General features: G+C 40.9%; 1 protein-coding gene across 1 annotated transcript in view; it reads right to left on the bottom strand.

Annotated features, from left to right (window-relative positions):
• The window catches only part of CHST9 (carbohydrate sulfotransferase 9), a 91,022-nt gene that overhangs the window by 3,967 nt on the left and 73,575 nt on the right, over positions 1-13,480 (bottom strand).

The following is a 13,480-nucleotide window of genomic DNA, read 5'->3' as shown; positions in this document are numbered from 1 at the left end:
CCCACCTAATTCAGGAACTAGCTGGGCTAAATTACTGACATACACACTTCTGAAGCTTACCTGTTAGCACACAGTAGGTCTTCCTACAAAAATAAATAGCTTGAGTCACACATTTTAAGAAATCAAAAATGATTCACACACGGAGGCTGATAGGCCTGGTAGGGGTGGCCAGGTGCTTTTCTCCACCGAACACATTTTCCCCCATGACAACACTGTTTGAGATGTGTGGTTATTCTATGGAGTGCACTGGCACAATCATAGTAACAGGTGCTGGATCTACTCCCACCACTGTGATTTGGAGCAGGCCTTGTTCCCTCATGGTGGTAGGGGACGAACCGAGGCCCCCTAAACAGCTGACATCAGTGGATTTGAGCATAGTGTACTGACAGACAAATCCTCCCTCCAAAAAGGTCCTACAGACAGATGATGGAAGTGGGATGCATTGGACTGTATGTACATACAGGTATCTGCAGTGCAGATGCCTGTATCTGAGCCAGCTGCTTCAGTTGATAAGGAAAAATAGGTGCCTTTAGAGCCTATTCAATATGACTTATTTAAACATCAACACTAATGACACCAACTAACTAAACATCAACTAGTGACTCTGCAAAGAATGTCAAAACATGAGACTTTCCTCTCAAACATCTCTTTCAATGTCCCCAGCCACTGTGCAATCCACAAACCATAGGAACAGCAAAGCTTGCATCTGTGTTTTGCCATCAAATTCTTGTATCATGCAAGTTGACCGAAGAGTTTCTTGCAGTTTGGGTATTACTGCTCACTCATTCCAAAGAGGATTCTCATGTGTCTACAAAGGCTTGTAGATTTTTTTCTCCCATCAGTAGGCAAGCCTGTTGCACTGGGACACCTATACAGCAGCTTATTTTCATTACACATCCGGAGACGGAGGATGCCAGTCAACAGGTTTTTAAATATCCTGTTGCAAATACCAGACAGTGAAATGGTTAGATGGACAGACATGCAGAGACTGCCTGACTGCTTTCATAAGTCTAACTTTTTTTGAAATCTACATAAAAAGACTTTTCTACCATAAACTGACTAGACATTCACTGGAAAGTTGATTTGTGGACTGGTAGATCATAAGTGTGGATTTGGGGGGATGTGATAGCTCATAGGCTGATTCAAATAAGGCTGTTAAAAATTCAGACGAATAATGTAAGAAATGATAATGAATGGAAAACAATTTGAGTTCCAGTTTGAAATAAAGCCTATGAAAAACAAGTCGTTGCAAGGCAAGTTAGCCTATGTTACAGTGTAACAATTTCCCATACAAAAACAAACCCAGGGGATCAGGCTTTTCTGTACTGCTGCAAGCCACTGACTGGAAGGTCTTTTCTTCCACTGAACTGCTGAAAATTATTTTTGTATTGGTGAAAACAAATAAAAGAAGAGAGCCGTGCAGGACTTCTACATCTGTGAAGGAGGGCATGTTGGTGTTTTTAGAGATGCAAAAGGATACTTAAATTCATTTGATTTCATGTGGTCAGATTTTCTAATTTTTTTTTTATTTTATGCCTAATATTATATTTTTTAAAACAAATGAAGCACATGTATCTGGAGAGTTATCCCTTCTCAGCTAGGATAAAAATAATTCAGGAGCTTAGTTAGTGTATAACAGAAGTACTACTAGTAAACCAAGGTATGATTATGAGCCTAATGGGAATTTCAGCACCACAGTGAATGGCAAAGTGCCATTCTTATAAGTGCTACTGCAGAATACAGACTTGCAAATAAATAAATGTTTTTACCTTAAAAGGAAAACCTGGAACTTAAAAAGGTGAAATGAAAAGTATCGGATACACAGAAACCAACCCTACAATACAAGAGTCAACAGAAGTAGGAATAAAACTATAACAATGCTATAAAGATTGTAAATTCATCAGTGCGGCTCTGGGGAATTGAAAATTTAGAAAACAGTTTCCAGTGATACATGACTGTACTAGTGTTCCCCAATGCAGGGAAAACTCAAGAGAGGGCACCACCTGATGACTTCCTATGGTATGTCGTCTGAATTTAGCAGTCTATTTCAGGACATATTTCAGTGCAAAGAAACTTAAAGCATTTGAATTTCAAACTGAAGCCACTAATAGGAATCCTACACTTCAGAGGAAAGTTCAGCCCTCTGAATTCAGCCTACAATCCTGAACTAGTGGAAGACGCCTTAGTTCCGCCAGGACAGGAGGGAAAAACACAGGCTGGCAGGTGCATGGTCGTGATTTTGTTCCACTTCAAACAGTCTGTCTGGGATCTAGGACCAACTACAGGGGATAACCCAAGAGGGTACCAGAGGAGGATTGCATTTTAGTTGCAGAAACTGTGAGTGCAGCTGTAGGAATGCCTACTAAAAGATTTTTCATGGGATTAAAGACTTCAGAGAAGGATGTACAGAACTATTCAGAGAAATCTCAGTTAACACCCTAGAGGAACAACACATGCACAGAGGAAGTCACTTGAAAGGGGCTCCATCCGAGTGAGATGAGGCAAAAAAAGAAAGAATTTATTAGGAAAAAAAAAGCCCCAAACAGAAATAATAATTTAAAAAATACCTAGGGGGAAAACAATGGCCCAGGAAGTTTTGAGGACCAAAAAATTATCTAAATATGTAAAATACTATTAGTTGCTTCCACTTCCCCTTCTCTTTGAGACACATATTCCATAGTGAATACAACACTATTGGCTAGTAAATGTTTTTATAGTGTCCTTGCAGTAAATGCTGGCTGTAACTTTCTCTGTCTAAGAATGGGAATGGATAACGGATAGTGATATTTTCCAAAGGCATAAATGGTCGATACATTGCCATGGAAGTTTTCCAATTCAAAAAAGAAAAGATCAAACCTTCCTACACACTTGCCTGAGCAGCTAGGTTAGTGCCTAATAAAAGTGAGATGAATGAAAAGATGAATGAAGCTTGGTTTTTGATGAGAAATATTTAACTACAAAGTTTTCTTAGGAAACTAACAGAAACTATTTAATAGATGGTGCCATATTCTCTAAGCAAAACTACCTGACACTCTGACACTTATGTGCATGAGAGAGCTGAAAGCCATATGTTCTGAAAGGATTTTAATGTTTTTTGACACTAGTCTTACACAAAGTGAGGTGTCTTCTTTGCCTTCCTCTTGGTGCCAGTGATTTTTCAATGCCCATTTTATGATACTTTAAAGATCTGAACATCTCCATGTTATATTGATTTTTGTTTTCACAGCAGGAACAGTAAAACAAGAAATTAGCAAAAGCAATGAAAATTTTTTAAAAAATCCTTGGCTATTATATCTATATTCCTAACAGTCCATCTCACAAGCTGCTGAGCACCACTGCTCTGGAAAATGCCAGAACATACACCAACAGGCAGCATGCAGGTGATATCAGATACTAACTCTCAATCCAGATCTTTCCATGCAAACAGTCCTTACTAAACTCTTTGAGCCAAGTATCCAAGGAGAGGGATGTCCATTTATGGGTTTCCAAAGAGATGCTAAGTTTGGGAACCAGCTGCCTGGCATGGGAGATGAACTTCATCTTGGAGTTACCTTGGATAGATCCAAGGCTGTCCTTGAGACATGCTGGCAACCAATGCAGCAGGTTGTGTACATATACTCTGAGAATTAAAATCCAGTGAAGTGTTACACCTTTGCAGTAATTGTGCAGAGAGCCCTGTCCTCTGCTTGCATTAACACATTTGAAAGGAAGTTAAGAAAAGGTCATGAGTCCAATTTAGGAGAGTAAGCACTCTATCTCACTCTAGGTAGGCAGGAACTGAAGACGGATTTAAAAATTAGTTTAAATACAAGGAAAAAAATTAAAATTAATTTAAGAGTGTGTTAGTGTGGTGTTTGGCTACCAGCAGGCAACTAAGTGAAGCTGTTGAAACAAAAGGCATTTTTGAGTCATTAATTGTGTTCATGTGTTTTATTTTTTTTTGACATTTTTATTGCTGGAGATTTCTTGCTCCTCCCCGTCCACAGAAAGATTTCTCCTCACTGTAAAAATAAGTAGCCAAAACCTTCTTTTATACATATTGAAGCTGTCCTTTCCTTTAATACCTTCACAAGCCACTGGGGTAGGAGAGACTGACTACTGCCAAGAATGGTTAAGACTCATCCAATTATGCTTTGTGGTGATTTTACAATGCACGGGTGGGATCTCATCTAGACAGTTTGCAATTAGAGCAACTCACCATGCAAAAAGATAATGATGAATTGGAAAGGCTGATACTCCAGGGCTGATTTACAAAGATTTAATGGCCTGAAGTGCAGGCAGTGCCGTGTTTCCTAAATGCTTTAGTATTGGATATTTCATTTTTACTAACAAGAATAATAAAACTAAATAAGCTCAACAGAAAATGTACCACAAAGAATAGTGGAGGGAATAAATATTCTGTTTGCTAGTGTTTTTCTGTGCTGCTAAATAACTACACTCAAGTATTAGTAATGTATGATTTGCTCCTCAACATCTAGTTACTACATCTCTCCTAAAACACCCTTCATGAAATAGTCCTCTAAATGCTGCTTAGGAACAAGTGTGTGAGTCCTGCAGGAAGCCTGCTGTGCTCTGCTTTTTACTGTGGCTTGAGCTTGACTGCTGCAGGTTTGAGTGCCCTGAGGACTCTCTCAGCACTGTTATTCTAAATAGCTAATATGGGTGCTCTGCAAAGACATGGATACTCAGAGATGACAAAACCTTCATCCTTTAAGTCAAAACTTATACAAATTATTTAGAAGGTCAGAATATTTGCTTTTTCTGACCAACTCAGACATACTCACAGCAACTTAAGCAGGAGAAGAAGCAAAGGCCTCCCAGTGAAGAAATGACAAGATTTGGAAAATTATGCTTGGAGTATATAGTACTTACATCCCAGTCCTTTGGCACTAGACATGTTCAGCAGTGCCAAAGTTCAGCATAAACTGAGAGCACTGTATGAATGTATTTCTTCACATTGCTTCTTTTGTGAAGATTGTATTATAATGATCATATAACTTCAAAACCTTACTTATTTACCTAGGATCTCTCAATAGAAAACTGACAGAGAAAGGGTCTTCTGAGACAAGGTTCATTTTCCAATTCACTCTCTGACTCTATAATGATCAGGGAGCACATAGACTCAGTCTCTTAATTCAGGTTTTTAGCTGAAGGCAGCTTGAGTACCGGAGGATTATAAAACAAACATCCTCTTACTTGGATACTAGGTATGTGTGAGTCTTTGAAAACTCTGAAACCTATAGTTTTGGCCTAAAACATCAAGTTTTTCACTTAATGGTTGGATGAGTCTCTGAGCAACCTGATCTAGTTCAAGATGACCCTGCTTACTACAGGGGAATTGGACTAGATGACCTTTGAAAGGTCCTGTCCAACTCGAACTATTCTATTCTGTGACAACTGAGCACAGTTAGAAGGACCATGATTGTGGCAAATGGCTCAGACGTGGTATGTAGCTTAAATATGAGGAAAAGTTTGCATGATTCCTATCTTCAGCAAGACAGTGAAGCCTGGATCTGTTACTACCTCACTTTACCTGGACAAACATGTACAGTTGTACTTACATATGTATGTGTAAGTTTTTTTAAGTCTGCCAAAAAGAGAGATTATCCTTCTTTTGTGATAGAAGGCTATTTGCAAAGCATAATTCAGAATGGTCATACTCTTCTACTACTATGCTACCTGAGCTAACATGTAAATATGATCAGAACTCTCTCATATCATAGCAGCTGTTTAGTGTAATGTTGGTGATCTAAAAAAACCCCCTATGGGATGTCCCAAAGGAGACACTATCCAAGCTGACCACAAGGGACAGAAAATATTTGCTGATGAGGTGCTTCACCTTCTGTGCAGTAGGGATATACCTCTTGATTCATCACTTGTGCTTAAAACAGCTAGTTCAGAGAATGGCACTTCTAACCCCTCACCTCCCAGTGGAGTCATGAATTTTTGGCTTATCTAATTTATTCAGGGCATATCACTAATGCTACATTCCTCACAAGCCAAAGATGACACGTATTCCTTCTGATCACTGCAAGTTTAGCAGAGGTAGTTCTGTCAGAGATACCTTGTGACTCATACACCAATTCCATTATGGAAGAGGAAGAACGAAACAACTGTGATTTGAACTTTCATTGTTCTCTCTGCCCTAAAGTTCTCAAAAACACACAAAATAGCAACAAGCTTATCTTTCGTCTGAGTTAAGATCTAGGAATATTTTGTATGTAGATCCATAAGTCCTGACAGGCAAGACCTTACTGTAACAGACACCTTATTTTCTATGACATATGTATCCCTAAGACACATGTACTTGTACCAAGCATCTCTAAGATTAATAAACAAGTTGAGGGTGGAAAAAAAAAAGAAAAAAAAAAGAATATACAAGATACTCAGAACTTCCAGCAGACACTAAGAGGCAAACTTCACAGTTTACAGCTAAATTACAATCAGGTTCACAGGAGATCCTTGTGAACTCTGAGCTAGACACAAATGAGAATAACTGATCATAGTAAGAAAAGAAAATACTGCAGGTAGATATTAATTAACAGATACCAGTAAATTTAAATACTCCTTTTCACAACACAGCTTTGTGAATCAGTGACTATTGTCCCTTGAATCTGTTAGCAGAAAGTTCAGCATCTCACTGCAGGGTGACTTGGAGTTATGGCAAGGACACTGACCAAACTAGTGAAGAAGGAAAGAGATTTTTTTTCTTTTTATGTGGTGTGGCCAAGTGTGAGCTGGTGTGGAAAAATTTGAAAGGAGAGCCTCAATCCAGAAATGGTTTTGGAGAACAACCCACATGCACAGGCAGCGGGGAAAGTGGAGAGGCCCAATGGGATAAGATAAACAGTAACATTGTCATGAGTATCGTAGTAGTCCCATCCCCATTTAATAAGGGGACAGGAGGAACCCATTTGTCTTTGACTGAGACCCTCATAGATACCTGACTCTTGGCTTTGCACAGAGCTCCCCTCTTTTCCCTGTCCTGTCTTCATCTACAGAAGCACAAAGTCACTCATGCTAATGAGACAAGACAGTCTGCACGAGCCACTTCGACAAAGCTGATTCACATGGTCAGCAACTTGGATAAAGGCACTTAAGTTCTAATTTTACTCGCCGATTCTTGTTCAAATCCAGAATTAACTTCCTCCTGTTTCAGCCCTCACAGTCAAAACATTTGGTTTCTCCAAAGAATGCTCAGAATGGGAAGGGCAAGAAAGATCAAGGCATGGTTATAGAAAAAATACCAATAAAAATGCTATTATTATCAGAAACTAACATATAAGTTTGCATGACTGATTAAAGATTCACCAAGACAACTGCAACCAAGTATTCAAAATAAAAGCAAGCACTCCACTCTCATATTACAAATAAAGAAATAATTGTCAACTGATGGTAATAATAAATTGGCTTCAGGATAATGCAATAATGATGTTGCTTCTCTTGCTTTCTGACAACAGTATTATGGTGGTGGTTCTTTGCACTATAACTTACAGACTTGTAAATAAGCACAGAGCCACTGCAGCCCAGACACCTTGTGTTTGGACAGAGTCTGCAGCCACTTTGCATGGAGTATGTGTCTCTAGATGTGTAGCTCAGATGCACTGCTAACAAAAGGCAGATGCACTGCTAATAAATGGCAATTTCCAGATCATGGACCTCTTAACAATTGGCCATATTTATCCCAACCTCCTCCCTAAGCAATAATACTTGCTTTGGGTACGAGTAAACTGGTGTGTTCAAACTGTTTAATTCTGAGCTCAGTCCTCCTCTGTGTTAATAAATCAGCCACTGTGGCCAGTGGCCAGAAATCATCAACACTCACTCGTTCTTCTACACAGAACAATCTCACAGCAATGCAGCTTAAATAATCTGAAATTCAAAATGGACTCAAACTTACCATGCAATATTCATCTTATGAAGATTACCCTTTCTGGGTTTCCACCACACTGAGATAAAAAGTGCCTGGGTTGGATCAGTCCTGCCAACACCGGGGCACACCTGTCCCCACAGGAGAACAGGCCAATGAGGCTCAACCACCTCCACTGGGAAGTGATGAATAAGCAGAGGTTGTTTAAGATCTGGACTTGTGTTAAATTTAGGCACTTTGGTTTCCTTCCAAATTTGCCCCCCTGAAGTGCAGTGAAGATACAGCTACTGAAATAGCTGCTTAGATGTTTGTTCTCAGTAGCCAACGGTGGAGCCTGGATGCACATTAAGACATTTGAAACAAAAATGAGGCAAAGAGCATGTGTTATATGGGGAACCAATGTGATTCTAAGGCTATAGGGTTTTGAGACAGGTACCAAATCCTTTCCTCAATTTCTGCAAACATCAGGTTACAAACAAGCTGTTCAACGAGATGTTCTTACAAGCAGCAACACAAATGGTAGTCTAGTTTTGGAGGAATTTCAATCACATTTCCCCATTCCCTCTCTCCTTGGCCAGTGCTCCCTGTTCCTGCCTGTGCCCAACTGTCAACAGTGGGCAATGTGGTGGCTTACCACCTGCATTCATGCCCTCTCCTGAAATGGATACAGAGCTGGGATACCAATGACTGCCTTCTCCCCAGCAAGGACAGTATTACCCCTCTGACCAGCCACCACCCCTCACATCCCTGAAATCTTCTCTTATAGCTGTGGCTATAGTTGTTCCTGGCTTCCAACATTACTGAGAGGGAGACAGTCTGGCAGCATGACTGGACAGGATCTCCCTAGGGCAACTCGGGCATTTACAACCTAAAGGGTAAAAACCAAGATGATGAAAAACTGTATTCCTTCCCCACAAAACCCACCACCCCCTTTAAGAAAAGAGACCTGAAATGTAATGCTGTGCTTCTGCAACATGGCAGAATTTCTCACATTAGTGGCTGTGGTAAGATTCACAGGAATTTTTTTCCTGGTAAACAGAATCCATTTCTATCTTGTCTGCAGGTAAATACACTTATCTTCCAGCATAAACGAGACATGTTGCTCTTTTAGAAATAAAAAGAAAAGTCTCAAATGAAACTAGGTTCAGATGAAGAATATTAATGTATATTCAGGCATGAAGAATTCAATTTTCCCCAAACTGCTTTGGAAGATCTCTAGAGGTCTCAAAGCATTTTCCCTTCAATCACAATTAGCATTCAATTCAAATTAGATTACTTTATTGGTAAATAAAAAAGAAATAGAAACACATAATGCACCCTAGGTTGGCAAATATCTCAAATATGTCTTTTCCTACATTTAGACTCTTTAAAACAAATTCATGCATTCACTTTTAGATAAAAATATTAACAGTCGATAATTGATTGCATTCATAAATTGCTGTGGTGAGAAAATAGGTTGTGAATTGACAAAGGGAATTATCCACTGCACACTTGGTTCTTACACTGACTGAAAGGTAGCATACCCTATTTTTGCTGAATGGGGCAAAGTCATGTTTATTGTAGATGAAAGAAAATACCCTAGTTTATTCTGTAGCAATTTTTTGTATAGCTATCCATTTGGTATGTATTAATCTGCAAGCAGTGTCACAGAGATAAATGTGACACCCAAACACTAACTAGTTCAAGTACCATCCCTCCTTGAAGCACAGGAACAATAAGACCAGCACTGTGATTCAGGGTGGGTGCACTGGCCAGAGCCAGAGTGCTTGGTTTTATAACTCTGAGCAAGTCCCTTGACCTTCACACTTCATTTTTCCATGTCTGTAAACCTAGGAGAGACAATAATTACCTAGCCCATGTGAATATTGTGATTCCTACTTTCTGATTAACACTGGTAGAAAAACCTTGTCAATTTTGCAGAGCAAGAGGCGACACAGAAATCTTAGAGTCAGGATTGCAACTCAGCTTCCTAGCCCATGCTGCCCTTCCTTGCTCAAACCTCACACCATTTCTTTCAATACTTCTGTTGAGCATTCAAATCCATTGCATACTCTAATGTCTGTGTTTTTTCACAAAAAGAATCATTCTTCATAAAATTTAGGATATTTTTATCTTCAGACACTGCATGTATGTTCCTGTCTATACAGCCTGAGAGACTGTTTCCTCCACAAGGGACTGAAAAGGTTCTTACATAAAAGTCTCTGCTGTTCTTATTCAAATTATAGTTCCTCCTTTATTTTTTTCTGAGATTCACCATCTTGGTACTATATATTATGCTGTAATCAATGAATGACTGCTATGTTATCTGAACTTGAAGGGGGCAGAGGATGGTATCAGAAGCAGAACTTATGAGCTTGGAAGAAAGAGAACTTTACGTGTAGGGGAAAACTGAACTTTTTTTCCCAACTGATTTTCATATCTTTTCATATACCAGATAAAAAATGAAAAATTTTAAAAAAAGCAGCTTCCACTTACTGATAAACAAAATATGCAGGGGGAGAGGAAGGATCCCACAGTCAACCAGACAGTGCTCTGAGCTCTTCCTCAAGGATATGCATGTAGACAAGTGAATGCCTAGTGGACACGACCAAGTGGCCCGCCTAGCAGATGAGGGAAGTGCTGTGGATGTAGTCTACCTGGACTTCAGTAAAGTCTTTGATACTGTCTCCTATGGCATTCTATGGAGAAGCTGTAAGCGTAGTTTGGACAGGTGTACTCTTTGCTGGGTTAAAAACTGGCTGGATGGGTAGGCCCAGAGAGTGGTGGTGAATGGTACCGCATCCAGTTGGCAGTCCGTCATTAGTGGTGTTCCCCAGGGCTCAGTGTTGGGGCCAGTCCTATTTTATATCTTTATTGATGATTTGGACAAGGGGATCGACAACATCCTCAGTAAGTTCGTGGACCATACTAAGTTGGTGGGAGTGCTGTTCTGCTGAAGGGCAGGAAGGCTCTACAGAAGGATGTGGATATGCTGGATCGATGGGCCAAGGCCAATGGTATGAGGTCCAATACGAGGTCCAATAAAGCCAAGTGCTGCGTTCTGCACCCATACAGCACTACAGGCTGGGGGTAGAGTGACTGGAAAGTGGCCCAGCAGAAAAGGATCTGGGGGTGCTGGTCGACAGCACCTGAACATGACCCAGCAGTGTGCCCAGGTGTCCAAAAAGGCCAATGGAATCATGGTTTCTGTCAACAAGAGTGTGGCCAGCAGGACCAGAAAATTGATTGTTTCTCTGTACTCAGCACTGGTGAGGCCACACCTCAAGTCTGGAGCAAGGAAGATTTCCCATGGTGGACGAGAATCAGGTTAGGGAATATTTAAACAAACTGGACAGAAACAAGTCCACAGGACCTGATGGGATGCACCCATGAGTGCTGAGGGAGCTGGAGGATGTCACTGTGATCCTATTCTTGATTATCTTTGAAAGGTCATAGTGATGGGGGAAGGTTCCTGAGGACTGGGAGAAAGCAAGAGTCACTCCTATCTTCAAGGAGGGCTGGTAGGAGCATTGAAGAAATTACAATCTGGGGGCATGACAGAGCAGGGAATTATTCTTCCTCAGGTGCATATACTTTAATGAACTTTATGAGGTTTTTGTTTGTGCATTTCTCCACTCTGTTGAGGTCCGCATCTGGTGTCTCAGCTCCTCTCCCAGGTTTGGTATCCTCTGACAACTTCCTGAAGGTACACTCCATCCCATTATTCTGGTATGCAATGATGAAGTTAAACGGTACTTTATTAGGCTGTGACCTCTGGGGCTGTGAGCTGTGACCACTGGTGACTGGCCTCTAGCTGGATTTCATGCTGCACAGATTCATGAAAGAGAAATCAATGCCCGACCAGTCTGATAGCCTTGTATGATGAGATGATTGCCTCAGTGAGTGCAGGTAGAGTACTAAAGCTTGTTTATCTCAAATTTACTGAGGCTTTTGGCACTGTCTCCCATAGCGTCCTCATGAAGTACAGGCTACGTAAGTGTTCAGTGAGTTGGACTGAAAACTGGATGAACTACTTAGGCTTACACAGTTGTGCATAGAATCCAGCCAGAGGCTGATAACTACTGTCCCAGAGTCAATGGTCCAAAAATTGTCCCATATCTTAATTACTGATCTGGATGATGGGACAGAGTGTACCCTCACCAGTGCTGCAGGCAATACAAAATTGGAAGGAGTGGCTGATATACCAGAGGGTTATGCTGCCATTCAGAGGGAATACAATGAACTTGAGAAATGGGTAAACAGAAACTTCATGAGATTTGACAAGTTAGAAGTCGAAGTCTTGCACCTGGGGAAGAACAATCCCAGGAACCAGCACAGGTTGGGGGCTGACAGCTGGAAAGCAGCTTTGTAGGAAAGGATCTGAGGGTACTGGAGAACAAGCTGACTGTGAGCCAGCAATGTGCTCTCATGGCAAAAAAAGGCTGAGAGCCTCCTGGGCTGCATTAGGCACAGCATTTCCAGCAGATTAGGAGAGGTGATCCTTCACCTTTGCTCAGCTCTGGTGAGACACAGATACACCAGAGGTGACATATCCAGTTCTGTCTCCCACGTCTCACAATGCAGGAGACATGGACATACTCCAATGAGTCCAGTGTATAAATGGACATGGATGTAGACATGCTGGAGTGAGATCAGTGAAGTCCAACAAGGTATTTAAAGGATAGAAACATCTGATATACAAGCAGGGGTTGAGAGAGCTGGTGCTGTTCAGTCTGGAGAAGGCTTAGACGGATCTTATAATGTATATAAATCCCTGATGGGGGGTGTGTGGGGAGTGGGGGGAGACTCCTCTCAGTGGTGTCCAGTGCCAGGACAAGAGCCAGTGGGCACTAACTGAAACACTAAGAATTCCATCTAAATATGAGAAAATATTTTTCTACTGTTTGAATATTGAGCACTGGCACAGGTTGACCAGAGGTTGTGGAGCCTCCATTCTTGGAAGTATTCAAAATCCAGCTAGACACAATACTGGGCAAACTGCTCTAGCTGACTCTGCTTTGAGGAAGGGGTTTAGACAAGGTGATGTCTAGAGAGGCCTTTCAACCTCAACCATTATGTGACTCTGAAGCATATGAAAGTGAAATAGTAGCCCACTAAACAAACTGAACTAAAGGCATAAGCTCTCTTGTAGATTTTCAATCTCCTAATTTTGGTCTAACAAAGTAACTGGGAAAACAGAACCAAGGGACATACATATTAGGTAACCTCAATGTACTTGGAAGCTGGCATACTGGACTGAAGTTTTTGTAGCTAGGCCAAGTGAAATGATGAAGGGGATAAAGGAGAGTACTGAAGTAAACTACAGCAATGCACAAGGGCAACCAAGGAGTTTAGACCGAACTGTGAAGTTTTTGCTCATATTAATATAGATTTATTATACCATGAGTGTACCTGAAGCACCCTTCAGGTCACAAGTCATTCCTCAGCATTGTCTGTGCAACAAACTCACACTGTCATTTAACAGTTGTTTGAGTTGCTTATCACTTCTTTTCTTTGGCACAAGGTGTATATATACCGACAGTACTTCAGTGCTGCAGTTACCCCTGGTCCAAGTTCAGCTCTAGTAAGTATATTGCCTCATTACAAACCTTTCTGCATTGCTGGTTCCCC

The sequence above is a fragment of the Chiroxiphia lanceolata genome, chromosome 1 (genome assembly GCF_009829145.1).
Source record: "Chiroxiphia lanceolata isolate bChiLan1 chromosome 1, bChiLan1.pri, whole genome shotgun sequence".
NCBI classification, from domain to species: Eukaryota; Metazoa; Chordata; class Aves; order Passeriformes; family Pipridae; genus Chiroxiphia; species Chiroxiphia lanceolata.
This window is presented reverse-complemented; position numbering and strand designations above follow the sequence as displayed.